The 26,624-nt window shown below is 37.8% G+C and overlaps 1 long non-coding RNA gene across 1 annotated transcript; it reads left to right on the top strand.

Moving 5' to 3' along the window:
• Window positions 1-731: 731 nt before the first annotated feature.
• Window positions 732-26,375, top strand: LOC138804988 (uncharacterized). Its single transcript, XR_011365393.1, has 2 exons — window positions 732-957; window positions 26,249-26,375. It is a non-coding gene; the product is annotated as an uncharacterized lncRNA (long non-coding RNA).
• Window positions 26,376-26,624: the final 249 nt, after the last annotated feature.

Here is a 26,624-nt window from a genome sequence, read left to right as displayed (position 1 = left end):
ACTACTGAATGCAAGATAAGAGATTTTACAAATAAATACAACAGATACAAAAAGCTTAGGAAAATAGCAGGTGGAGATGATTCCTCCCATAAAGGAAACCCCAGAGAACCTTAAATAAGCACTAGAAATGCAGATTAACATGGCTGCAATCATTCTCTGTATGTTGATAGCTCAAATTTAACTTTTAAAAATTTTTGGCAGTTGTGGGCTTGAACTCTGGACCTGGGTGCTGTCCCTCAGCTCTTCAGCTCAAGGCTAGTGCTCTACCACTTGAGCCACAGTGCAACTTCCGGCTTTTTCTGCTTATGTGATGATGAGGAATTGAATCCAGGGCCTAATGCATGCAAGGCAAGCACTCTACCACTGAGCCACCTTCCCAGCCCAGTATGGGCGTGCACACAGAGAAGGGAGGCTGCCAAAGCAAACTGTGGAATGGTTTAGAAGAAAGCATCCCAGATGAGTGTCAGGTCCACGGGGAGACAAGGCCCCTTCCTTTGGATTTTCCCCGGTGCACCCTAGAAGTCCCTGCCCAGCAGCGGTAAATCAGACAGCAGCCCAGCCTGGGGCAGTGGGCGGTCCTTCAGGATCTGAGCTCCCCGTCCGCTAAGGTCAGCTCCGCCTCGTGTGGCCACACCCCTAGATAGGCTCCTCCCACCGGAAGCCCCTTGTTGGCCTCCATCTTGGGCGGCAGCAGTTTGGCCTCGCCCCTCCGGAAACCGTCTTCGGCCTGAACCGCGTGGGAGCTTCCTTCAGGGAAGCCTTCCGTCTGGTGCGGGGACTCCGATGAGGAGAGGGTCGCTGGGTCCCGGGCTTCCCTTCCCGAGGGTCGGTCTGCCTCCTGCCTCCTCCCCCCTGGAGCCCAAACTGCTGGAGGAGCGAACCTTACCCCGGACCTCTGCCTGTACCACTGCTGGCTGCCCAACTGCGACACTGCTTCCGGTTTCCTGTCTACTTCCGGTGAGCGACTCCTAACCTAAGTACCTACAGTTGGTCTCTTTCAGGTCCCCCCAGTCCCTGCAGTGGGCTCTGCTCAGACCCGAGTCCTCCCCTGGCCTTCCCACCCTCAACAGCTGGCCTAAGTCCTCACTGACTCTGCCCTGTAGATCCTCACCTGATTTCCCACATCCTCACTGTCCCTCCATCTTCACTGGCCCCACCTACATCCTCACTGACTCCTCCCCCTACGACTTCACTGGACTCTTCTCCCTGCATATCCTCACCGATTCCACCCCCCCAAATTATCACTGGCTCCATCTGCTGTGTCCTCACCGACTCTTCCCCTTATGTTCTCACTGACCCCTCCTCCACATCTTCACCAGACTCCCTTTTCATGGTTCTTATTCCAGTAGGCTCCCATGGATCTCTCCCCATCCAGGTTACCCCTGGGGATGTCTTTGCACTCTGTAGATATCCTTTTACTGAAGGACTCTGTAAAGCAGACCACCTTATCATTTATTGCAATATAGTCTAGTCACAATATGAGGTAGATATTTGGTCTCAATAGCCCCCAAATGGGACTAGAGTATAATCTCAGAAATTTGCACAATTGCTGCTGACCATTGGTAAATAGTCAGAGTTCAGGCTTTCTTTGATCTCTGTGCTAGTCCTTCTCTCTGCCAATCTAGCCCAACTTTCCTTATCCTCCTGGCATAGGGGCAGCCTGTCCCTGCCAAAACACCTAAGAGCCTGGAGCCTCTTCCCAAACCTGAAGTGCCCTACCCCCTATTGGACATTGAGGACGCTGCTTCTCCTTGTCATGTAAGCCTTCCGTGCCTCCTACCCCAGCTTCATCTCCTTTTTATTCACCTCCTGCAGCTCATACCCTATCCTGTACTGGTGGTTCACAGCATCCACCAGCGTACTAATATCCTCTGAGGGAGGTGGCAGGGGCCAAGGGAGTTATAGGTGGTCATGCCACTTTACAATGACCGTGGGAGAAGTGACGCTAATAATTACACTAAATAGTTTAAATACCTTGTTCAGGCCCGTGACCTTACTTGGCATGTTCTGTGTGCAGTGCAAAAGAAATTCCCAGGAATAAGGTGTGTGTGTGTAACCATTTACAAAGAGGTTGAGTGTATCAACTACTGTCAGTTATCTATCCAGGAGAATCTTGGAAAAGAATAAATCATAAGATAGCACAAACAATAGAAATATTCCTAAAAGTATCCATTCCTGTAATATTTATGAGGCATCTACTTTTATGTAAGAGTTTCATGAGGCGTTGGAGGTGCAAGTTAGGTAAGACTCCTAGGAATACAGTGGATGAGAAATTGTCCTTGATGATAAGGACTTTAAAGTTGTGAGGTTGACTTTTTACAACTATGTCTGATTCTCATCCAATTCTGCACCTTACACACTGGCACATGTATAATGTATTCATTCATCACACAGACTAAACTTTGTCCTCCACTATCCAAACTCACTCAGCACAAAATGTTACAAGAAATGAAATGAACAAAGCTTCTACATCAAAAGCTGACTTGAGAATTTCTCAGTTGATCTATATAAAACTCTGTGTTCGCTGTTCTGTTAGACTGTTGTTGGCCAAAGGAAGCAATTTAGTTTGAAATGCGTGTCCAAATCTTAAGTCTTATAAAAATGTATTCTAGTTTTAAATTGTATTTAAGATTTTATTATGTAAGATTATATTATGTACCTTACATTAGCAAGGTAATAAGTACATTTATTTTGAACAGTGTTACTTCTTCCCTCCACCCCAACTCCAACTCCCCCCCAACTCCCCTCACCTCCAAGTTGTAAAGTTCATTTCCAACATATTATCTATCTACTTAGCATCACTGTTGTTTAGGTCACCCCTTGTCCCACCATTTCTATGAATCACTTTCTCTTCCCCAAATCAGATTAACTAATATACAAGACAGTGGGAACAGAAATCAAAAACACTGTCAAGAGGAAATAAACCAAAAGGGAAAAGAAAAGAAAAAAGAAATAACTGCAAACTGTACATTAAAAATGTTGTTTCCATTTCTTGGAGTACATTTAAATGAGCATCATTTTATATGGTCCTATGCACATAGCTATTGATCCATTGTGATCCTCTGCTAAGATTATTCTAAACATTTTATACTTACTACACATGAGAGAAACCATGCAGCCTGTGTTCCTTTGGATCTAAGTTACATTGCTTAATATAATTTTTCCAAGTCTTTCCATTTATGTACAAATAGGTCAATTTCATTATTTCTGATAGAAACATAGCATTCTATTGTGTATGTGTGTGTGTGTGTGTGTGTGTGTGTGTGTGTGTGTGTGTGTGTGTATATATATATATATATAAATGGATCAAATCTTAAGCCTTGAAATCATTGGAATCCTTCTTCCACCTAGGGATGGATATGAATCCTGAGAGTGCCCAACAAAGTGGCAGAGTTACTCATTGGTGCTGGGTGCTGGCATGTTGTGGGAAAGCTGAGCAGGGGCTTTGGTTCCCAGGGTTTAGGAAACTGAGATATGTACATATATATATATATATATATATATATATATATATATATATATATATGCCAATCTCCAAAAGCCCCCTTCTTGACACTTGAAAGCCTATGGGAAATAAGGTCCATGAACATGCAGGCTCCATGCCCAGAGGCCTCTCTGGTTGTGACACCAATTGTCCCACTCCACCCCCAACGCCACTTCACAGTGGCCACACACAGAAGATGAACAGTTCAGGAGATGTCTGAAACTCCAAAAACAGAAGGCAGATGAGAAGCAGTAGGGTATTTTATCCATGAATGTCTTCACACAAGAATCTAAATGCTGGTGGAGGGGATGCTGCCCTCAAATACAGAAAGACCAGCTCTTGCTGGCAGGAAGTTCAGATTGACAACAACCACTGAAAAGGAGGCAGAGAGCTTCCCCAGCTGGGAATAGACATCTGGCAAGGCATCAGAGCGACAACACATAAACCAATCCAGCCCAGAGCTGCATTGAAACACATTTCCTCTTGGTACTATGGGAGAGCTTACTGAGTCTACTAATAGAAAAATAGAGCTAAGAAAATTCATTTGGAAACAAATCAGTTTCAAGGTAACAAGGGCATAAGTCTTAATTATGCATTAGGAAATTCCATAACTTAACCTCATCAGAATCTAATCTGACCACACCTGAGTATAAAATATTGATCAACTAGATTTAAGGTTTTTATGTCAGTATAATTAAATGCTAAAGATTACCATGAAAACTAGCGAAGCAGTTTCTTTTTCTGTCTTTGTCTCTTTTTTTTACATGTTTCAAAATGTTTAGTATTTAAAACTTGTTTGCAAATTTCACATGTCTTTTAATTCTTTTTTTTTATTGTGAAAATACTGTACAGAGGGGTTACAATTACATGGGCGAGATAGTGAGTACATTTCTTATCAAGCATTGTAGCCTCCTCCTTTGTTTACCCTTCCCATCCCTTCCCATCCTCCCTCCCCCCCCAATCCCCCAGCCCCCCACCCCCGGCAAGTTGTAAAGTTTGTTTTTGACATGACAACTTGTACTTCTCATTATTGCAACAGGTCCACCTGTATCCTTATTTAAACGATTTGTTTTCCCCTTCCCCTCCACAAATTATACCTTCATCAAATACAGTGAAAGCAGGGGTTATACTGTGGGGGAGGGACAACAAAGCAACAAAGAAATAATCTTATAATTGTATTAGAAACAAATGCATGAAAGAAAAAAAACATTTAAAATACATATCTTAGGGTTCATTTTCTTTTCTTTTCTTTCTTTTTTTTTTTTTTTGTCGGTCATGGGGCTTGAACTCTGGACCTGGGTGCTGTCCCTCAGCTCTTCAGCTCAAGGCGAGCACTCTACCACTTGAGCTACAGCGCCACTTCCGGTTTTCTAGTGGTTTATTGGAGATAGGAGTCTCGAGGTCTTTCCTGCCCGGGCTGGCTTTGAACCTCGATTCTCAGATCTTAGCCTCCTGAGTAGATAGGATTACAGGCGTGAGCCACCAGCTCCTGGCTTAGGGTTCATTTTCTTAACATCACCTTATCTGACCTTTTCTGCTTGACTCATACATATACTAGATACTGCAAATAAGGGAAATCATGGGACCTATGTTTCTTTGGGCTTGGCTTACTTCACTTAATATAATTTTTTCCAAGTCTTTCCATTTCCTAACAAATGGGGCAATGTCATTCTTTCTGATGGAGGCATAGAATTCCATTGTGTATATATACCACATTTTCTTGATCCATTCATCTACTGAGGGGCATCTGGGTTGGTTCCAGATCTTAGCTATGGTAAATAATGCTGCAATAAACATAGTTGTGCTGGTAGCTTTAGTGTGGTCTTGTTTGTAAACATTTGGGTAAATGCCCAAAAGTGGGATTGCTGGGTCATAGGGGAGCTCTATGTGGAGTCTTTTGAGGAACCTTCATACTACTTTCCAAAGTGGTTGAACAAGTTTACATTGCCACCAACAATGAAGTAAGGTTCCCTTCTGTTACATCCCCTCCAGCATCTGTTGTTATTAGAGTTCTTGATTTTTGCCATTCTAACTGGGGTGAGGTGGTATCTCAATGTTGTTTTGATTCCAGGACAAAATTGACAGACCCTTAGCAAATCTTATCAGAAAAAGAAGAGAACACACCCAAATTAATAAACTCAGAGAGGAAAATGGAAACATCACTATGGAAACAACCAAGATTCAGAACATTTTAAGGGAATACTTCTCAAAACTTTATGCTAATAAGTTTGAGAACTTGGCAGAAATGGACCTTTTCCTAGCAAATATTGACATGCCAAAACTAAACCAAGATGAGTTAAACCATCTTAACAGGCCCATATCAAGCATTGAAATAGAAACAGCAATAAGACACCTCCTAGCCAAGAAAAGTCCAGGACCAGATGGTTTTACAGTGGAATTCTACAAGGCCTTCAAAGCTGAGCTCACACCAATACTCCTTCAACTCTTCAATGAAATTGAAAGAGAAAGTTCACTACCGAACACATTCTATGAAGCCATCATAACCCTCATCCCAAAACCAGGCAGGGACTCATCAGAGAAAGAGAACTATAGACCCATTTCTTTGATGAACATTGATGCAAAACTTCTCAACAAAATTTTGGCCAATTGACTTCAACAATTCATCCAAAAAATCATACACCATGATCAAACAGGATTCATTTCAGGGATGTAAATCTGGTTCAATATATGCAAATCAATTAATATTATTCATCACATCAACAGGAGCAAGGATAAGAACCACATGGTTATCTCAATAGATGCGGAAAAAGCATTCGACAAGATCCAACACCCCTTTATAATGAAGGTTTTGGAAAAATTAGGAATCCATGGAACATTCCTCAATACAATAAAGGCTGTATATGACAAACCTACAGCCAGCATTATACTTAATGGTGAAAAACGAAAGCCATTTCCTCTTAACTCAGGATCATGCCTTTGTTTCTAAAGCATTTATAAGATTATTTCTTTGTTGCTTTGTATGTCCCTCCCACACAGTACAACCCCTGCTTTCACTATATTTTATGTTGGTATAATTTGTGGAGGAGAAGGGGAAAAACCAGTGGTTTAAGGATACAGGTGGACCCGTTGCAACAATGAGAAGTACAAGTTGTCATGTGGAAAACGAACTTTACAACTTTGGTGCCGGGAGGAAGGGGGTGGGGGGGGTGATGGGGGGATGTGAAAGGTAAACAAAGGAGGAGGCTGCAATGCTTGATAAGAAATGTACTCATTATCTTTCCCATGTAATTGTAACCCCTCTGTACAGTATGTTCACAATAAAAATTAAAAAAAAAGAAATCAAAACACTTGTTTCTCCTTGCTATTTTTAAAAATTAATTATTTTTGTGCTAATACCAGAGTTTGAACACAAATATTCACAGATTTGACTGGTTTTCTTTCCCACAGTTGGCATTCTACTACTTAAGACATACCTCCAGTCTGGCTTTGTTTAATTAGAACTGAGAACTAAGAGTTTTTGCCCTGTTGGCTTCAAATCTCGATCCTCTGATGTCAGACTTCACAGAAGCTAGAATTGTAGGCATGAGCCTCCACAGCTGGCTGTCACAGTGATTTTTAAAAATAATTTTGTACATTATTTGTCAGCATTATTTGTGAAGTTGTTATTAGAGATTTCTTTATTTACTTACTTATATATTGGTGGTTGTGGGGCATGCTTGGGGCCTAGATTCTTCCTATCCCTGAGCTTTTGTATTCAAATCTAGTTCTCTACCATGTTGAGCCACAGCTCAACATGGTGTTTAATTGCAGATATGAGAAGGCCTTTCCTGCAAGGGCTGACTTTGAACTGAATTTCTCAGATCTCAGCCTTCTGAATAGCTAGGATTATAGGTGTGAGTCACGGGTGTAGTCTTTCTCATTCTTAATGTTTAACCTATATTCATTTAGGTGAAGGAAACAACTCAATCCAAATTGAACTTCCATATTAGTTTAATAACATACATAGTCACTCAGTTATCTTTTACAACTGAAAAGCGATGTAATTCATAGTGTAGCAGTGCTTTACAAACTTCAAACAGAATTAGTTTCTTAAAATAGTGGAGCTGTGAAAGGGCGATTATCTTTCACAATTGTATATTGGTATAATAACTTAAAATAGGCAATACAGTTATTCAGTGAGATGCTTCTTAAGCTCAAAGCTTATTGTGGTCAAAGGGTTCAGAGTATACAGCTTTTATATTTTTATGCTACCACTTCCAGCACAATGTTCTATTAAGAGCAAATGTTTAATAAGCTCTTGTGCTGAAGTACATTTCTATGATATAACTTAGTTCTCTCTGGAGTCTCTTTCTAAGATCATTTATCTACTACCTATGGGTTACATCCATAACATACTACATGGGTCATTCTTGGTTGTGGCTGTGAGAGATTTTGGTAATTCTAAGTGCAATTGTGCACTAGCCTAAAGGAAGCTCTGCTCTAACGTTACTCTTTGTTTTCTAGTAGTGAATACTTACGGTATTCATTATGATCAAGAGATTATTTCCTGTAGACATTAGGATAGCACCTTTTTTCATTTTTACGGGTTGGCCATTTTTCCCTGTCCCTAATGAATTTGGTAATCAGAATCATTATGCCTTTTCTTTCAATCACCTAATTTCTCTGAGTTCATCCACTAAAGCCTAGTCCAGACATCTCACAAAAAAGCTTTCAGATGGACTAGCTTTCAGATGTGGAAGCTCCCTTACTTGTGCATCTATTTCCTGCTATGTGTATAGGGGTGAGTAGGTAGCAGCACAGATTGAACTTCGCTGTGAATGAAGTACGTGAGCTTCACACAGCAGCATAGATTGAAGGTTGGTGTGAAGTGTGAGTTTCACATTGATCCATGCCCTAAGGCAGGCTTTGATACTTACTAAGTGTATGCAACTTTCACTTTCTGAATCCTTAGTTTCCTTATTTAAAAATAAGTTTGTTTTACTCACCTCCTAAGATTTTGATGAGAATTAAATGAGATCACATAGGGGCAATACCTGATACAGAGCCTCACATAGAGCAAGACATCCTGAGAGTGGTGTGCCCCCCCCCCAGTTACTCTTAATCTGTATCTGTCCCCTCTTAATTCCTGTTACCTAACATCACACTGTCATTTAGGACAGCAAATGCCCACCTGTCTAGACCGGCTTCTGTTACTGGCTTCTGAGAGATGCCTTGGTTTTCTGCCATGTTTGGGGGCAGATCTGTTTAGTTTCTTGATGATCAACTAATGTAACTCCTTCCCATCAAAATAGTCTTTCCAGATTGTGAAACTCACATCTAACACACACTTTGCTACTGTTCTTTACTGTTTTTCAGTCATGAAATAAGAAACAATTTCAAGAGAAAACATTCTACTTTAAGAATGTTTTTCTGTGCTTGTTATGTACCAAGAAACATGAAAATCACCAGAGATTTCTTGAAAAGCAAAAGAGGCAAAAATTCCTTAATATTTAAACCGAAAGGATTTAATAATGAACATGGATACGCATAAAGAAATTCTATTATGTCAGATCATGGCAAATGCTATGGAGGAAGATAAAATCTGATGGGCTAGAAAGATGGTTCAGGCGTGTGCCTGTGTGAACATTTAAGAGAGACATGAGCCAGGTGGTGGTGGCTCATGCCTGTATTCCTAGTTATTCAGGAGACTGAGATCAGAGGATCGTGGTTTTGAAGCCAGATCAAGCAGTAAGGGTTGTAAGACTTTTATCTCCAATTAACCACCAAAAAGTCAGAAGTAGATCTGTGCCTCCAGTGGTAGAGTGCAAGAGAAATGAGAGGGGAAGAGGAGGTGGGAAGAAAGAGAGTACTACATGATGTATGCCTATAATTGCTGTCTGGTGTAAGATCAGGAATCACTGAGAAAAGCCAGAACAAAGGACCAAAAAGAGAGCTGTTTGAACAACAAGATCAATTTTAGTCACATCTTAACTGAGGAAGAGAGAACAAAGGTTCAGTCAAAGAGCTTGTTAAAGGCTGGATTAGATAGACTCTATAACTGATCATGGGGAATGTGTATTATATTTTAAGAGACAAATCTTGAAAATATAATGAAACAGATCGTATTCATGCTTATTGAGGACAATTATCATACATTTGTAAACAAAGCCAAAGTTTTGGTACATATCAGTTTTAAAATGAGTAAACTAGGTCTTCCTACAACCTGGCCTTTCAGGGATTATTTGATTTCAAAGGGAATATGCCTTAGTTTGATACTCATTTTACTTCTGGTTGGGGCCTAGACTCTAAAAGCACTTTATAGTATATAACACATTAGATATATTATTTGTCAGTACATTGTTTTCTTATTGCCACATTTTATTTTGCAGAATTGGCTATTAGCTTAGTTTTGCTTTCCTGAAGATAATATTCACCCTTGTTTTATTACTAGTACTCTTCTCTGAATGTATATGTGGTGCCGAGTTCAAACCTAGGGCCTCATGCATGGTAGGCAAGCACCTCAATTGACCAAGAAATTTGGTTTGTGGTAGTTTTACCATATGATTTAATTGTATTTTATTTGTACATTTTATTCTTAAATATGGCTTTATTTGTATTTTTTGTTTCTAGTATTTGTAGGGTTTTAAATCTTAGGATATAACATTAAGCATTTTTTTTCTTTTTTTGGGGGGGGGTCTGGTCATGGGGGCTGAACTCTGGGCCTGGGCGCTGTCCCTCAGCTCTTAGTTCAAGGCTAGCACTCTACCGCTTGAGCCAAAACGCCACTTCCGGCTTTTTTATTTTTGCTTATGTGGTGCTGAGGAATCGAACCCAGGGCCTCATGCATGCAAGGCAAGCACTCTACCACTGAGCCACCTTCCCAGCCCTACATTAAACATTTTTAATTATATTTTAAACAAAATTCTGGCCAATATTTTTCATTCTTTTTCTTCTTTATTATGTGCTCTGTATTTAGATCATTTAACCAAGTCTTATTTTTCCTTTATATAATTTTTCTGTATTTTCTCCTTTTTAAGTATCAAACTAGGTAATTTTTGTTGGCCTGTCTTCCAGTCATTAAACTTTCTTCCATTTCTTACAAATTTCTGAACCTTTCTACTGAATTTTTTATTTAAGTTAATGTAGTTTTAGTTGCAGAATTTCAGTATGGAATTATCTGTCCTTCCCTTTAGTTATTTGAATACATTAATCCTGATGCTTTAAAAATCTCCATTTCATAATTTTAGTGCAGGAAACATTTTGTTGCCTTTTTCTAGTTTATTTGTATTTGTTCTATTTCTCTAGTGAGTTTATCCTGTTTTTAGAGACTTTGCATATTTCAAAGACATGAAGACAGTACCAACACCCAGGAAAGTATTAGATTTTCTCTTGCCAGTCAGATACAGTGGGCAGAGAGTTATCTTGATCTCTCAAAACTTGTAGTATTTACCAAATTGCTGCAATTTCAAAGGTCCAGAGACCATTTTCTGTGGAAAATGTTTTAAACCCTTTATTGCTATATTTTAGTTTTTCTTGAGCATAAAGAACACTGTTTATGACTATTGAAAATTTTTGCATCATATTTTGAGGCTCCCTGGTCTGAGACTTTCTTCTTTCTTAGATTTTGCACCTTAATTAATAGCTTTTTTTGGTAGTCTTTAACTCTTATGTCTGTTTCTTCAGAGAAGCAATAATCTTTCTTTCTGTGCTAGCTCAGGACTTTAGTTTCTGTATAATATGAAAATTAGTCTGGAAAAACCAATCTTTCCTTATACTAAGCTGATGATCATTATTTTAATCTATTAAACACCCAAAATTACCCAGTATGGTGATCAGGGATTTAATTGTATTTTTTTATTTACTCCTCACAGTGTTCTTTGAAGCAGTTTTGAAATAATTATTCTCACTTTTATAATTAAGGAAAATAAGACTTAGAATAATCATACTCCTGATCACACTAAGTTCTTTTCTAGATCTGTCTGATATGGGGGTGGCAAGATGCTGTTCTCTTAAAAGAAATGGAGAGTGAGAGATACAAACTGGAGCTTGTGTGTATTTAATTTTCATATCACCTTATTGGTGATATGAAACAGCAGTAAGAATCCAAACCTCTTATTTTCTCAAAGCGTTAAGAATGTGTGTGTGTGTGTGTGTGTGTGTGTGTGTGTGTGTGTGTGTGTGTGTGTGTGTGTGTGTGTGTGTGTGTGTGTGTGATGTGTGCATGTAGTAGTGGAGTTTGAACTCTGGAGTTTTATGCTTCATGCTAGCTAGGCAAGTTAAGTACTCTGCTACTTGAGCTTTGCCCTCAGTCCTTTTTTGCTCTTGTTATTTTTTACATAGAACCTCACATTTTTGTTTCCCAGGTTGGTCTGTAGTGAGATGTACCATATATATCTCCTTTGTAGCTGTAATGACAGGAGTACCTTACCAGGCTTTGGCTAATTGATTGAGGTGGTGATCTTGCTAACCCCCGGCTAGCTTTGAATTAGAATCCTTCCAGTCTCTGCCTTTGGAGTAGTTAGGATTATATAGGTAAACCAATGCATCCAGCTTTCAAAGGACTTATGAAGAAACAATGTATGTTTCCACAGCAACTATCTTTGTTGGTTTAATTGATACTAATATTCTTATAATTCAATATGGCTTAAGGCATTTTCTATTTTGCTTTCTTCAGTTTATTAATTAAGGCTAGAAGGCATGGTGGAAGTATAAACAAATTGAACTGTTTTAAAATGAGAAACTTAGAAACTTTTAACTTAAATAAGTACTGACGATGAATAACTCTAACAAGAAACAAGTCATATAAGTTTACTTTGCACAGATAATCCTTATTCAACCTTTCTGAGGTAGATTATTTACTCATCTTTATTTAACCAATGAGGAAAAAGGCACAGAGAGGTCACCAAGGTCACAAAGCTGTAAAGTGTTTAAAACTTCCTGTGTGGCTCTTTATGCTACAGATACTAATGCTTAATGAAATCATAATAAACCTGAAATACTAAGGATGTAGTATAACTATTAATTTGTTCTCTAAGTAAGTACATTAACCATATTTTTAAAATTTTTAATACTTATTAAAATTTGGTAGAATATCTGTCAATTTTACAGTATCATTCTCAGATACAGTAAGGAGACACATACTTGAAGGCAACATTTGAGTGAACAAGGGGAAAAATAGAGAGATGAGAGGATATTAAGTAACTCAGACCATAAGCAGTGAACGTTTCAAGGGCTACAACAAGGCATCTATTACCAGCTGGGTGCTGGTGGTTCGAGCCTATATACTTGCTACTCTGGAGACTGAGATCTGAGGATTGTAGTTCAAAGCCAGCCCAGGAAAAAAAAGTATTTCAGACTTGTCAGTTACCCAGGGAAAACTGAGAAGTAGAGTCCTGGCTCAAGTGGTAGAACACCAGTCTTAATGAGAAAGCTAAGGAAGAGACATAATCCAGGATCTGATTAAAGTATCAGCACCAAAAAGAACAAAGAACAAGAAAAAGAAATCTATAATCAAAACAAATGATCATTTAATATTTCCTTTGAAGATATTTTCTTGCACTCTGTGCATTGCAAAGAAACTAAGACTGCATAGTTACCATCTGCCAAATAACAGATTTTGTAGTTTCATAAACATTATCACATTTAATACTCACAATAATGCTTTGTGCAATGGATTATTGTTTCTGTTCAGTTGTGGGAGCTGTGGTGTAGGAGGCATTAATAACTTGTGCATTGTCAGAAAGATAATGGTCATGCAAGTGTTGAGATGGGCTTTCAGCCCAGGATTGAATGACTTTGAGAGCAAGGCTATAATGTTCTGGGGTGCTGGTCCAGGCACTGAGGGAGGAAGCATTCATCTACAAAACAGTATGACACAGCTTGGGGCCACAAAAAGCTTTGCAATCTGGTAGTAGAGATAAGAAAACAAATATAAATCTAATCATAAACGAGAATGCAGTAGATACCATAATTGAGATGTAATATTTAGATCTTCAAAGGGAGAGATTGCTTCCAGCTGTGATAATTAAAGTTCTGGAGAAAAAATTAAAAAGAGTAAAGACCTGAAGGATATCATGTAACCTAAAAACCAAATTGTGCTCAGGCTTTGTTTTTTTTTATGACACCCAGGGTAGCTTCACTTCTGTGCTTGAAATGGAAAAAGCTCGTCCATGCTCTCAGCAACTAAGTGTTTATCTGAATCTTTGTAAAAGGCACCTGCCATTTTCTGTCTCATGTTGAGACTGATCTCAATGACCTCCTTCAAGGCAGTGGATTCCCACAGTGTCTGGCAGAATAACAGGTGCATCTCTAGTTCTTGTCTCCTTTGTGACCAGGGATGTCGTGAGTTCTATCTTTCCAGACTTCCCACAAGCTTTTTAGGGTGGAAAGTCCTCAGTCTCCTGGTGTCTGCTCTCACATAGAGGCTGTTGAAGGACTCCATGCAGTCTCATTGTACCAACACTAGACTTGTGCAGATGTCTTAGAACAGTAAACACCTGTTCTAAGCTCTAGATCAGTTTGCACAGTTGTCTGGACAGTTTCCACCTATGTGTCCCACTGGTTCTCTGTGGTCAACATGTCTCAAATTGAACTTAACATCTTTCCCCCAAACAACTAACAATTTCTCTCTGGTCCATCTCAGGGAAAGTTAATATTAGAGCTAGCTGTGCACCAGGGCTGCTTGGTTCTTTCCCCATCCCCTCTCCTTACTTATATATGCATACTTGGTCACAAGGTTCTGTCACAGTTCAGGAGATGCTTTTTTAATATCTTTGCCTCCATAAATCTCAACAGCCACATTTAAACTCCATCACACCTTGTCAAGAATATCTCAGAATTTCCTTGACTTCAGGGCTGCCCTCTTGGAATCTGTATTTTCAAACAGCAAGTACAAATCTGAAAGTATTATCCCCATTTACCCAATGGATCATAGAGGATAAAAAAGAAACCTTCAGCATGTATGACAAATATGGACAACCTCATCTCTTACTTGTTTCTGTTTTAAGCTTTGGTCTATCTGTACTGAGTTGTGCTTTTCTGTTTCTTGGCACTTTGGATTCATATTTTATCTGTAATATTGACTTTTCTTCTTAGTTTGACCAACTCAGCCTTAGTAAGCTTAAACATGTTTCCTTTCTGAACCCATCCATGGGTTTTCTTCTGCTTGACATTAGAAATCTCTCCTGTTGCTAGACTTGGATACCAGAGTCAAGTTTTTGTAATATAAGTCTCATCTTCTTTATTTATTTTTATGTGAATAGTTTGAGAGAAGAAGCTTAATATCTGCTTTCTCAATCTCAAATCTCCATGTCATTTTCTGGAATTGTAAAGAGCTCAGTAAATAACTGCTGAATTGAATGGGAAAAAAAAAAAGAATGCTGAACAAGTCTGAGAATAAAGAATTCACCCTGCTAAATGTAAAGCTAGTTCTGGTTTCATGCTGTATGATTTTTTAACTTCATGGTAATATTCAATGACACAAAAAACAATTGCTATCATCTATCTGTCTGTCTGTCTATCTATCTTTCTATCTATCTATCTATCTATCTACCTACCTACCTACCTACCTACCTAAATACTTGTTGGCATTTTATAATCCTCAATATTGTATCACTATAATTTTCCTCAAACAAAAATATCACAAATCTAAATTACACTGTGAAAAATAAAGATAACAGGCATAATTTGATCACTGTTCAGTGATTACCACTTTATAATTTTCTTTATTTTATTCAGTACACAGACTTGAAACTTGACAAACTTTGTTTCATTTAGTATTGTGCTGACAGTTATATGTAAGACAAGTGCTATGATTTCCTCATGCACTATACTTTGCTTCCATAATCGTTTGCTTTTTGTGCTATCAGGTACATTGAAAGTCTTTCCTTATAATTCTTTCTATTTATTTAGGATACAATATGTGCATAATCAACTAGATTTGGCTATGAAATTCTTGCATAACAAATATCTATTTGATGGTGTTAATGTTCTTCGGCAAATATAGAATTTTAAGTGAGAATTGCTTAGCCATTCACTGTGGTACTTACTGAATCCTGGATTTGTTTTTGTTTTTCATAAACACTGTGCTAGATTTAATAAACTGCAGAAATTAAAGGCTCAGAGTGTGGGGTGTAAACTTCAGAGAGCATAACTTGCCATCATTGTGTGTTTTGTTAGTACCTGCGATTCTTCACTTCTGACACAGGTATGAAAAGTTATTAACCACCTGCTTGTCACAAGAACTCATTTCTCAGGAAGATAGCCTAAGTTTTTTCTTGTAAATGGGTTGTTGTTTCTTTAAAATGTAGGGCTAGTTCTACATTTAGTTCATCTTTCTCAGTGTTTCTGTTCTGTTCTCATCCCTGGGGTGAGATTTAAGAGCATGAAGAGAATACATGATTCAAACCAGGAAAATAAAAATGTAAAATGTTCCTCAAACTGGGCACTGGTGGCTTAGCTTGTAATCCCAGCAACTGAGGAGGCTAAGACATAAGAATCGTGTGGTTCAAAGCCAACTCCGGGCAAGAAAATCCATGCGATTCTTACCTCCAATTAACCACCAGAAAACCAGAAGTGGCACTGTGGCTCAAATAATAGACTGCTCTCCTTGAGCTGAAAAACTTAGGGACAGTGCCCAGGCCTGAAGTTCAAGCCCCATGACCGACAAAAAAAAAAATCCTCAAATTCAAATGTATGCCACAGACTTGACAATATTTCCTTAGGAGCCAGGCTATTGCTCCACTTGCACATGCTTGTCAGCTGCTGTAGTCATAATTCCTTACCCCACTTCAACCCCTAGGTACCAAATAGTATACTAGATTAAAAGTCGAGCCGTTGATAAATAATGTGAACACACTGGAAAAAGAACATATTTGTCCCTTACTTATGCTTGGTTATATTAATGTCTAACAATGTCTATTTAATTCCTTTAAGGTGACAGTTAGAAAATGTCCAGATAAAGGAAACGTAAATGAATGAGATATCTGTTCATCTTAGAAACTGAGAAGATACTAGAATTAACATACACGGTTCAGTTGTCTTAACCAATGTGGAGATCCCTCTTCTGTTCTGAATTGTACATTGCAAAACTTCAGCTGGAAAAACTTTTCATACTCATGCAATTATTTTATGAGTTGCAGATCTAATTATTCAAACATATTATAAGGAGAAATCCATCTTTTTACTATATTAACTCTTATTAATGGTGTAACTTTGTTGTGTTAAATCATAAACATTGAGTTATATTTGGATTGAGGCAGAGAATAGGAAAAATGACCTTAAGGTAGAGAAGAGAGAGGCATTAGATTTCGTTGATCTCATCTACCAAGGAGAATGGTCCATTACTCATAGCCAGAGAAGATTTATGAACTGTGAAAAATTGAAGACAAGGGGCTATTGTTTTTGGTTGCAAAAGTATAACTAACTTTTCAAGAGAATTGGAAATAGGAAGGACCTGTAGACAATGAGAACAGCACTGTGACTTGAATCTAACACCCAGGGCTTCTTGTTTATGTAATTCTTGTTATCTTTGCAATCCTTCTTCTACACTCTTTTAGCACTTAATAAAATCTCACTGAAAGTTTTAAACTATCTAAATCACACTAATACTGTCTATTTTAGTCATGTACTAACATGAGAAAAGACTACCCCAAACATGTGTAGTTTTCAAGATAGCTGAAATTAGGTGGTAAATAGCTTTAGGATGAGGGTAAAACTTAGGGGAATCAAGGTAGTACTGTTGGTTTTCTCATTCCTTATAAATCTCTTCATTAAGTCTAACTCTTAGAGTTTTGAGTTTGATATTATTAAAGTAGGTTATATTGTCTGAAGTTTGTTCTTTACAACTTTCCCATGAGATTTGTCCACTAATACTTGTTTATACTTCTAGAGATAGTGAGAATAAAGCTAATGGCAAATACAGACAAGGAGTCTTAAGAAGTATTTTTCCAGTTGTTTTAATGTTTCTTTCTGAAATGAAACATTCCTTGCAATGATCCTCATGCTTTGAGCCGTTCCTATGTGCTGTATCACTATAGTGCTCATTTCTAGAATCTTGTCTGCCTCTCCAAATATGACATGAACTACTCTAGCTGAGAGATGGAGCTCTGCAAAGAGACTGAGGCCACTGCTTTCTCTGTCCTGCATAGCAAATTTCTATCAGTGAAGCCCAAGTTTGCATTTTTATCTTCATCCTTTGGTACGAATACAGAAATTCCTAAAGAACACTGTGATTTCTTCCTCTGTGAGCAGGCAGAAAGAAAACCAAATTCATATCAATTGTACTTTGCAAAAGTGTGAGTTTAAATAAATAAACAAGAGGAACAGTTTGTCTGTATTGGATAGCCTAATCTAGTCACTGAAGTACTTTCATTCTTTTTTGTTAGGTAAGTTTGTCATCTTTAATGAAATATAAGTGGAATAATGAGCTATGAACTTCTCTAGACATGTTTTAGGAACAAAAAGCATCAGCTAATGAGAAAGGACTGAAGAAAAAGACTGGGTGAGGGGTGGAAGAAGGGGGAAGGAGTTAGGTATGTGCCTCTGGTGCCAACATATTTGCTTCTATGTTTTTTATAGCCTCATATAGCCATTAATGAGCTTACTCCTCCTTTCTAAAGTAATGGTCAACAATAAAGTTTTAAAAAAGAAAAAAAATAAAGTAATAGTCATTTGCTTTTATGCATGAGGTAGGCTTAAACTAAATGTTAAATTCATAGCATTACCTTTTCCTTAGATACCCTGCCCTATAAGATTAGTGTGAAGACACAATACAAGTACATACATCTGTTCAGGCATTTTTCTGTGTTTTTATCTGTCAAACATTTTAGAAATGTGCCAATATTTATATTTTTTTTCGTTTTTTAGATGTAGAGTTGGTTTAGGCTTGACAGAATTAGTTAACATTTAATGATAACTTACCAAGTGCTATACACCCTAGCAGGTATTTGCCCCTTTTTCTTTCCTTTCCCTTTCCCTTTCCCTTTCCTTTCCTTTGCTTTCTCTTTCCTCTTTCCTCTTTCCTTTCCTCGTTCCTTCCTTCCTTACTTCCTTCCTTTTTCTCTCTCACCCTTTCTTTCTTTCTTTTCCTTTTTTTCCTTCCTTTCTTCTTTACTTCCTTTCTCTCTCTTCTCTTTCTTCCTTTCTCTCTTCCTTCCTTCCTTCCTTCCTTCCTTCTTCCCTCCCCCCCTCTCTCTTTCTTTCTTTCTTTCTTTCTTTCTTTCTTTCTTTCTTTCTTTCTTTCTTTCTTTCTTTCTTTCTTTCTTTCTTTCTTTCTTTCTTTCTTTCTTTCTTTCTTTCTTTCTCTTTTTCCAGTGTTCCTTATATCCTAGCTTGGCTCTTTTGTTCACAGTTGGTTCTCTACCACTTCAACCATGTTTATAGTTCTTGCTTTTGGTTAACCAGATAGTCTCATGAGTTGTCTACCCATGCTCAGATTTTAGCCCCTTGGGCTAGCTAGGATTAGAGACATTAGCCACCAGTGCCCATTCTTATGAGATCTTTTTATATTTACTACCTTCCTTAATTTGACCAACATTGTGAGGCAGATTGGAGACATATCATGCATCTTTTAGGATAGAATAGTTTACAATGTACAAAATTGGGATTCTTACGTTTTTCTAACCACAGGGATGACAGTCATCTCTCTTACTCTTTTCACTCTCAGATATATTCTGTTTAGAAACTGCGGGGGGGGGGATGCAGATCTAAAACTAGATATTCTCACATTTCAGGTAAAGTGTGAGTAACAAATGTATCTTTCTAAGCAGACTTTTTCAGCCAGCACAATCAATAATGATGTAGGAAATAAAATGCTTGTATGATAAGACTTAAATTAGTTTTGGCTATTCTTCCTAGACTGTTAACAATGAGGAACAAGACAACTCATCTTTATGATATTTTAAGCCAATTTTATTTAAGTGATAGTAATAGACCTTTCTGAAGCAAGTCTGTCCCTTCCCCTCCATTGCTGGAAGTTCAATATGTATGAGAAAATGAATAGGTAGTTGAATCTGTGGTTGTATTGGTGAATCACCCTTTATGGACTTCTCAGCCAAATGTAACCTTCATCTGTTTACACCAATTGTGCAGGCTGTACTAGGTAGAGATGATTTTGTCAATTCTTTTGGAAGAGCCCAGTGTAGCTTCTGAATACACTCTTTGTTCTAAAATCCCTCAGGCACAATAGATATCCATCAATAATGGCTTGTTTCTTTTGAGAGTGTCAAAAAGGATAAACAATGTCTAGAATCTAATCTCTACCTCTAATACAGAAATAAGTTTGAACTTCCCACAAAGGAGGGAGGAAACTATTCATTGATGACTTGATTGATTCGTTGTGTAGGTCTTAAACAATTGTGCGAAGGTCACAATAAGCTAAAATTTATATCCCATATATCAAAGCCTTTCAACTTTAATGTTAAAATTTGTCTGTGACTCATCTGCTGGTCATCATCTCAAAATCTACAAACTTTTTACAAGCTACTATTTTCTGTATTCTACACAATTGTAAAAGTCCACATGAATCTACCATGATTCCTCAGTCCACTCACTTTTCCACAGTCTTATGCCTGCTTTATTTTTATTTTTATTTATTTATTTATTTTTCCTGCTTTATTTTTAAAATCATGAATGAATGACCTTATTTCTATTTCTTTTCTAAGTCCTTGCAGGAATTCTCCTTGTTTTCAGGATAATGAAAATCCTTAACACATGCAGTGGTGCTTAGCATTCCAGCCACATTGACCATTAAGGTCAGCTTCTTCTCTCACACAATATGTGTGCCTATAACATTATATACAGTTTGATTTTTTTCTTCTTTTCATTTGATGAGATTTTCCCTGTCTTCCAGTTTTCATTGTCTTTTATGCAAGCTCAACTTCTGTGATACTAAGCCCTCCCTCACCATTGTGTATCTCTTATTTGTGTGTTTGTGTGTGTGAGAGAGAGACAGACAGAGAGAGAGAGAGAGAGAGAGAGAGAGAGAGAGACAGAGACAGAGAGAGGGAGGGGGGAATAGAAAGTAGGTCTTGGGGGTGGGGAGCCTGGGTCTTGAGTCAGTTCTACTTCCAATTCTTTTTTTTTTTTTTGTCAATTGGAGAGAAGAATCTCATGGACATTCCTGCCCAGACTGTCTTCCAACCATGATCTTCGCTTCTCACCTTCTTAATAGGCAGGGTTGCAGGTGGGAGACTAAGGCTCCTGGCTCTGTCTACTACTTTCCACATGTGTTATTGTTGTAAATTTTTTGAGCTCTTTTTTAGGACAACTGATAAATCTCTACATCCCCACCAGATAACTTACCTCCCTCCTGGCAAGTTTGTCCTTAATTTCTTATGAATGTCTTCTATATAGACTTTGGATTTTTACAATTTATGATCTGTGGTCCCAATACTACTTGTTCAATCTCATCTTCAAGAAATTAGGAGAAATGTAAGTCAGTCAAATTTAAGGAATATCTATGTTTCTCTCTGGTATTTCAACTCCTTGACAACTTTAATGCGAAAGGCCATTAATGAAGAGCCATGATGCTTTCTTTAACTTCTGTTGTCTCCTAGTTACATTCCCACTCTTCAGTAGCTTCCAGTGACTTTGACAATAAAATTTCTGAATCAAGATAGTTTAAACATGTGTCATCAATTCTACCAATTTTCTTCCTAACTTGTCCCTACTTGCCAGTGGCATCAGTACAGGTAATTGCTATTTTCTTCTAGAGAAACCTTCTTCTCTTTGCCATGCTCTTCTGGCTTGCCTCTTAAGTCACTGACATTTAATGAGAACCTGTTAAGTGCTACACTCTGCTAAGTCTTTTAATATTTTTTATTTTCTTTGATCTAAACAACATTGTGGGGTAGATAATGTATTGATAATATGTCTGATAATTCATGAGATAAAAATATTCTATGTATCTGTATTTAAAAATCATACCTTAATAATATTCATAAACAGTATTGTGCAGGGTTTGGTTGGGATATTCCAGTTGTCCATATTTACATTTGTACCCTAAGTGATCTTGGCTTATCAATATAAGTTCACTTTTGAACTCAAGGTAATTGAACCTTTGCAAATAAGTATTATTTCATTTGTATTCATTGTATTAGATGCAGTTCTTTGCTAGCCCCAAATTGGAAGGAGCTTTGAAACATAATGTCATACATTTTTCAGGGAAAAAATATCCATGTATCTACGAGAAACAATAGTCAGCTATATGAATTCATAAGTTCATCTAGAAACAAATGCTAGGTTTATTGTTTATCATAGGTAGTGGTGCCAATACTAGATTGTAAAGGGAAGGGTACAAATTTACTATTGGAATATATTTATAAATTATTCCCTTGAAGGAAGTTATGTTTTATGTGAAGTTCATACTGTCAAAATGCATCTTTGAAATAATAATTGCACAGGAGACAATCTAACAGACAATATTATAAATCTCTTTGAGTACGTGGGAGGAATGTTTAAGTTAATGAACAACAGTTTAGGACTCTTAAATACCCAGATGCTGGATCTGCAGGAAACTGAATATTAAAATACATTTTATCGTTAAAATTTCTTAATTTCTTTTTGGCAATACAAAGGTAAACACTACAGAAAGATATTAAAACTTTATCACTGAATATGGTAATATACCCTGTTATTCAATCTAGTAGCCTATTATAATTCAACAGTATTTATGAGGGCTCATTGTGGAAAGATCTTTATTCCATCATCTGCTTCTATGTTATTTTATATTTTAGTCCAATAAACGTTCACCATTTTTAGGGCAATATAATAGACTCCAGTAATGACCAGGACGTTGCTTTTAGTATAAGAACTGTAGAGAGATTATTAAGACACCATTCCTTTTCTGGAGCGGGAATAATGAAGGTATTGAAACCTGATTTTAATAATATTTACCAAACCTGTGCGTTTTGGGTTTTAGAATATCTGCTGAATGTCAGATGGCTTTAAAAACAATATATGAATTTGTCCATTTAGAGCAAAATCTAAAGTATTAAGAAGCAATTTTGGTTAAAAAATGTAAGTAGGACTAGAGAAGATGATGTTAAGTGAAATTAACCCGAAGATAGTGACACAAGTGGATTTTTTTTCTCGCTATTGTTTCTCATGTATTTATAATGTACCATGTGATTTTTTTCTAGCTTTGTATGTTTCTCCCCCACAGCATAAACCGTGTTTTCACTGTATTTGATATGGGTGCCCTGCATCTTGTATATACACTTCTCTAATTTGGGGAGGCGAAAGGAAAAATCAAAGTGTTTAAATAGAGATACTGGTTGACCCATTATAACAATGAGATGTACAAGACACTATGTTGAAAAATGAACTTTACAATTTAGGTGAGGGGGGGCAGGAGTGTAGTTGTGGAGATGGGAGGGAAGGGATGGGGATGCTAGGGGAATAACAAAAGAAGAGGCAACAATCTTTGATAGGAAATTACTCATGACCTTGCTCATGTAACTGTAACCCCTCTGTACAGTATTTTTACAATAAAAAACTTAAAAAGACCTCAATACCAAAAAAAGACCTACAATTATTTTTGGAAAATGTACTTCATAAGGTATATGTTTGTGACTAATATATGACCTTAGTTCTATAGCATTTCTTAAAAGACTCACCTTAAATATAAGAGTGGCTTTAGGGGTAATACATTCTTACATAAAATGTGTTGTGCAAATTAAATTATATCTCAATTACATAAATATTACACTGTGAAAGGAAAGTGCCTATTATGCTTTATGGAAGAATTATAATAGATAGTAAATCAATTTACTAGCTAATTGAGGTTTCTAGCCCTATTTGACTTATTGATTGGTTTCATGATTTTAAATGTGATTTCAACAATACATCTCGTAACTAATTTCAGAATGACATTGATAACAAGAACATCTTCTATTCCATAAAATTTAAATTAATCTCATCTGTGTTTTCCAGAATGATCTGGTCTAGAATATTTTCTTTTCAAAATTGTCTAGAAAACTTTGCTTTAATAATTATGCAATGCAATTTTTTATTATGTCAAGAAAAAAATCAGGAAATACAATCCTCTGAGTATGTATGACAATGAGTTCCATTTGAATTTTTTAGTACTGAGCATGTACATTGTCACAAAAATCCACAGTGCATTGTCGTTTTATCCTATATGGCCTTACCAACAAATTCATTAGCTACTTGGGCCAAATATTCATACCTGTATTCCCAGCACTTCTCACAGTCAGACATATACAGAACACTGTTCTGAGAAGAGTGTTTGGATGTACCAAACAGAAACAATTTTTTCATTTGCCAAGATATTAAGACTTAACTGTCTTAGTATTTCTTTAGTGGTCACTATTATGTTTTCTAGTGCAAAACTGTTTTCTCCTTCAAAGCACTAAGCATATCCAAGAGTAAAGGCTCAAGGTGACCATTAGGCATATGATTGTGGCCACTGCCTTCAATTTTAGGGAAGCCCAAGAAAGTCCATTGTGCTGTATATCCCATTTAATCATTCTACCTGAAATACTAGATAATTATGATGCCACTTAGTCTTTTTTTAAGTCTTGATTGTGGAATGTTAAAACTGTCAATAAAGATCATTGAGTGTTGGTTTTAAAAAATTCAGTATTATTTTGTTTGTCCTTTTGACTCCGTGCATAGTACCGATATATATGCTTGATATATATGTACTTGATATATATGCTCAAGTAACACCTACTGAATGGATGAATAAATAATACTGGTGAAAAGTAATATTGGAATTGTGAATTCTATGTTAACTAGCTAACAAATGCTTTGCCCATGCATGGGAATATCTCAATAAACATTTATGCTTTCATTTTTACTATAAATGAATGCTAGGCAAGCACTCTACCAATGAGCCAACTTCCCAGCCTGACACATAGGTTTTTTACTATTGTTATGAATATTGTGTGGATATCTACTTGCTCTTTCATTTTGAAATTTAATTCTTTTACAGTTATGTTGAGATATGATTGGTGTTTAAAGCATGCGTATATTTAATGAAAATAATTAGATGAATTTGTACATATTTATGTACCTGTGGTACTATCACCACTGTGAAGATAATAAATATATTCCTGGCTTTTTGTACTTTGCCCCATCTACTCCTCCTTCTTTTCTTCCCCTTCTCCCCTTTCCCCTCCCTCTCCTTCCTCTCCCTCCTCTTCCTTGTTCCCTTCCCCATCTCCCTCTCCTCCTTCCTCTTCCGCCTTTCCCTCTCCTCCTTTTCCTCTTCCTCCTCTCCCTGTCTTTCCTCTTCCTCTACACCTCCCTCTCCTCCTTGCTCTTCCTCCTCTTCCTCTCCCCCTCCTCTCCCTCTCCCACTCCTTTTCTTTCCTCTTATTCTCCTCCCTTTCCCTCATTGCCACGCCTACTCCAGTGGAGTCTGCTTAGCATGGGAAACCATCTATCAGACCTAAGAAAGGGGCTTCAGAGACCTATCTCTGAGTTTTGGGACTTGACCGAAGTCTATCTTGGAGAATAGGGCTTCTAAGAGACCTACTCCTGGAAAGGCTGGCAAACCCCTGGGAAAGATGTGTTTCTGCCTTTCTTTTCCTCACTGCATAAGAGTGCCTATTAATCTTTTACTGTTTCTATTGCTCTTTGTACTTACTCATTGTCAACATTCCCTTATTCAAAGCTCTTTCTTAAGAGTGTTGACGACTCCAATATCTGATGAGTGTCTTAAAAATATGACTAACTCACCAGAGTTAAGTGCTACCCTGAAACCCCTCTTTTGGAGGCTAGTAGACAAGCCATAAGCAAATATAAAAGTATTGGGGGTTTCACGAAGTCATTTCAGCAGAAGGAATTGTTTGTAAGAGAGTTGCCAGAAGCTCTAGGCGCGGCTAGAACAGAAAGAATGTATGGCAATTGCTGAGATAACTACTTAGGAGAAAGAACTTCCTATTACTCTCTTTCATTTACTATTGAGACTTGCTAGATCTAGGCCTTCGTGACCTTACTATTAAAGAAGGAACAGGAAAGATCTTATGGGACAATTAAGGCCTCTATAGAAATAAGGTAATGGTTAGATGGTGACAAACTTCGAAACCCATTATATTTCTTAGAGATAAGCCGGAAACAAGTGTCTTTCAGGCGACCAGCTGGTGACCACCCAAGAATGAAGCCCTGCAGCAAGATTGTGTAAACTTTTGCCCTTTCAAATTCTATGCCTCCATCAGAAAGAATGACATTGCACCATTTGTTAGGAAATGGAAAAACTTCGAAAAAATTATATTAAGTGAAGTAAGCCAGGCCCAAAGAAACATAGGTCCCATGGTTTCCCTTATTTGTAATATCTAGTATATGTATGAGTCAAGTGGAAAAGGTCAGATAATGTGATGTCAGGAAAATGAACCCTTAGATGTGTATTTTAATGTTTTTTTCTTTCATGCATGTGTTTCTAAGGCATTTATAAGATTATCTCTTTGTTGCTTTGTATGTCCCTCCCCCACAGTATAACCCCTGCTTTCACTATATTTGATGTAAGTGTAACTTGTGGAGGAGATGGGGAAAAACTAGTTGTTTAAGGATACAGGTGGACCTGTTGCAACAATGAGAAGTACAAGTTGTCATGTTGAAAATGAGCTTTACAATGTCGGTGCGGGGGGAGGGTGGGGAAGGGGGGGGGAAGGAGAAGGATTGGGATTGGGGGGGAAGGGATTCTGTGAAGGGATGTGAAGGGTAAACAAAGGAGGAGGCTGCAATGCTTGGTAAGAAATGTACGCATTATCCTGCCCATGTAATTGTAACTCCTCTGTACAGTATGTTCACAAATAAAATAAAATAAAATAAAAAACAAAAAAACTTTTGCCCTTTCAGGCGACCAGCTGGTGACCATCCAAGAATGAAGCCCTGTAGCAAGATTGTGTAACCTTTTGCCCTTTCTTATGGAGACTTTTGCTATAAAAGTTTGTTATCCTCTGCATTAAATTGCACTCAACATCCACTCCTCTTGTGTGTGAGTTGTCTGTTTGCCATCTCCCCACCTATTCCAGTTCCTCCCCTAGGTGTCCTCCTTCGTCCCTACAGAACCTGGTCCATGGCACCTCATCCTCTCCCTCTCCTTCCTTTTCCTCCTCCTTCCCTCCCTGCCCCTCTTCTTCCTCCTCCCCTCGCCCTGCCTCTTACTCCACCTCCCCCTCCTCCTGCACCTTCTACTCCACCACCTCCTCCTTTCTTCCTTCCCTTTCCCTTC

The sequence above is a fragment of the Dipodomys merriami genome, unplaced genomic scaffold (assembly GCF_024711535.1).
Source record: "Dipodomys merriami isolate MVZ:Mamm:240054 unplaced genomic scaffold, mDipMer1.0.p SCAF_38, whole genome shotgun sequence".
NCBI lineage: Eukaryota > Metazoa > Chordata > Mammalia > Rodentia > Heteromyidae > Dipodomys > Dipodomys merriami.
This window is presented reverse-complemented; position numbering and strand designations above follow the sequence as displayed.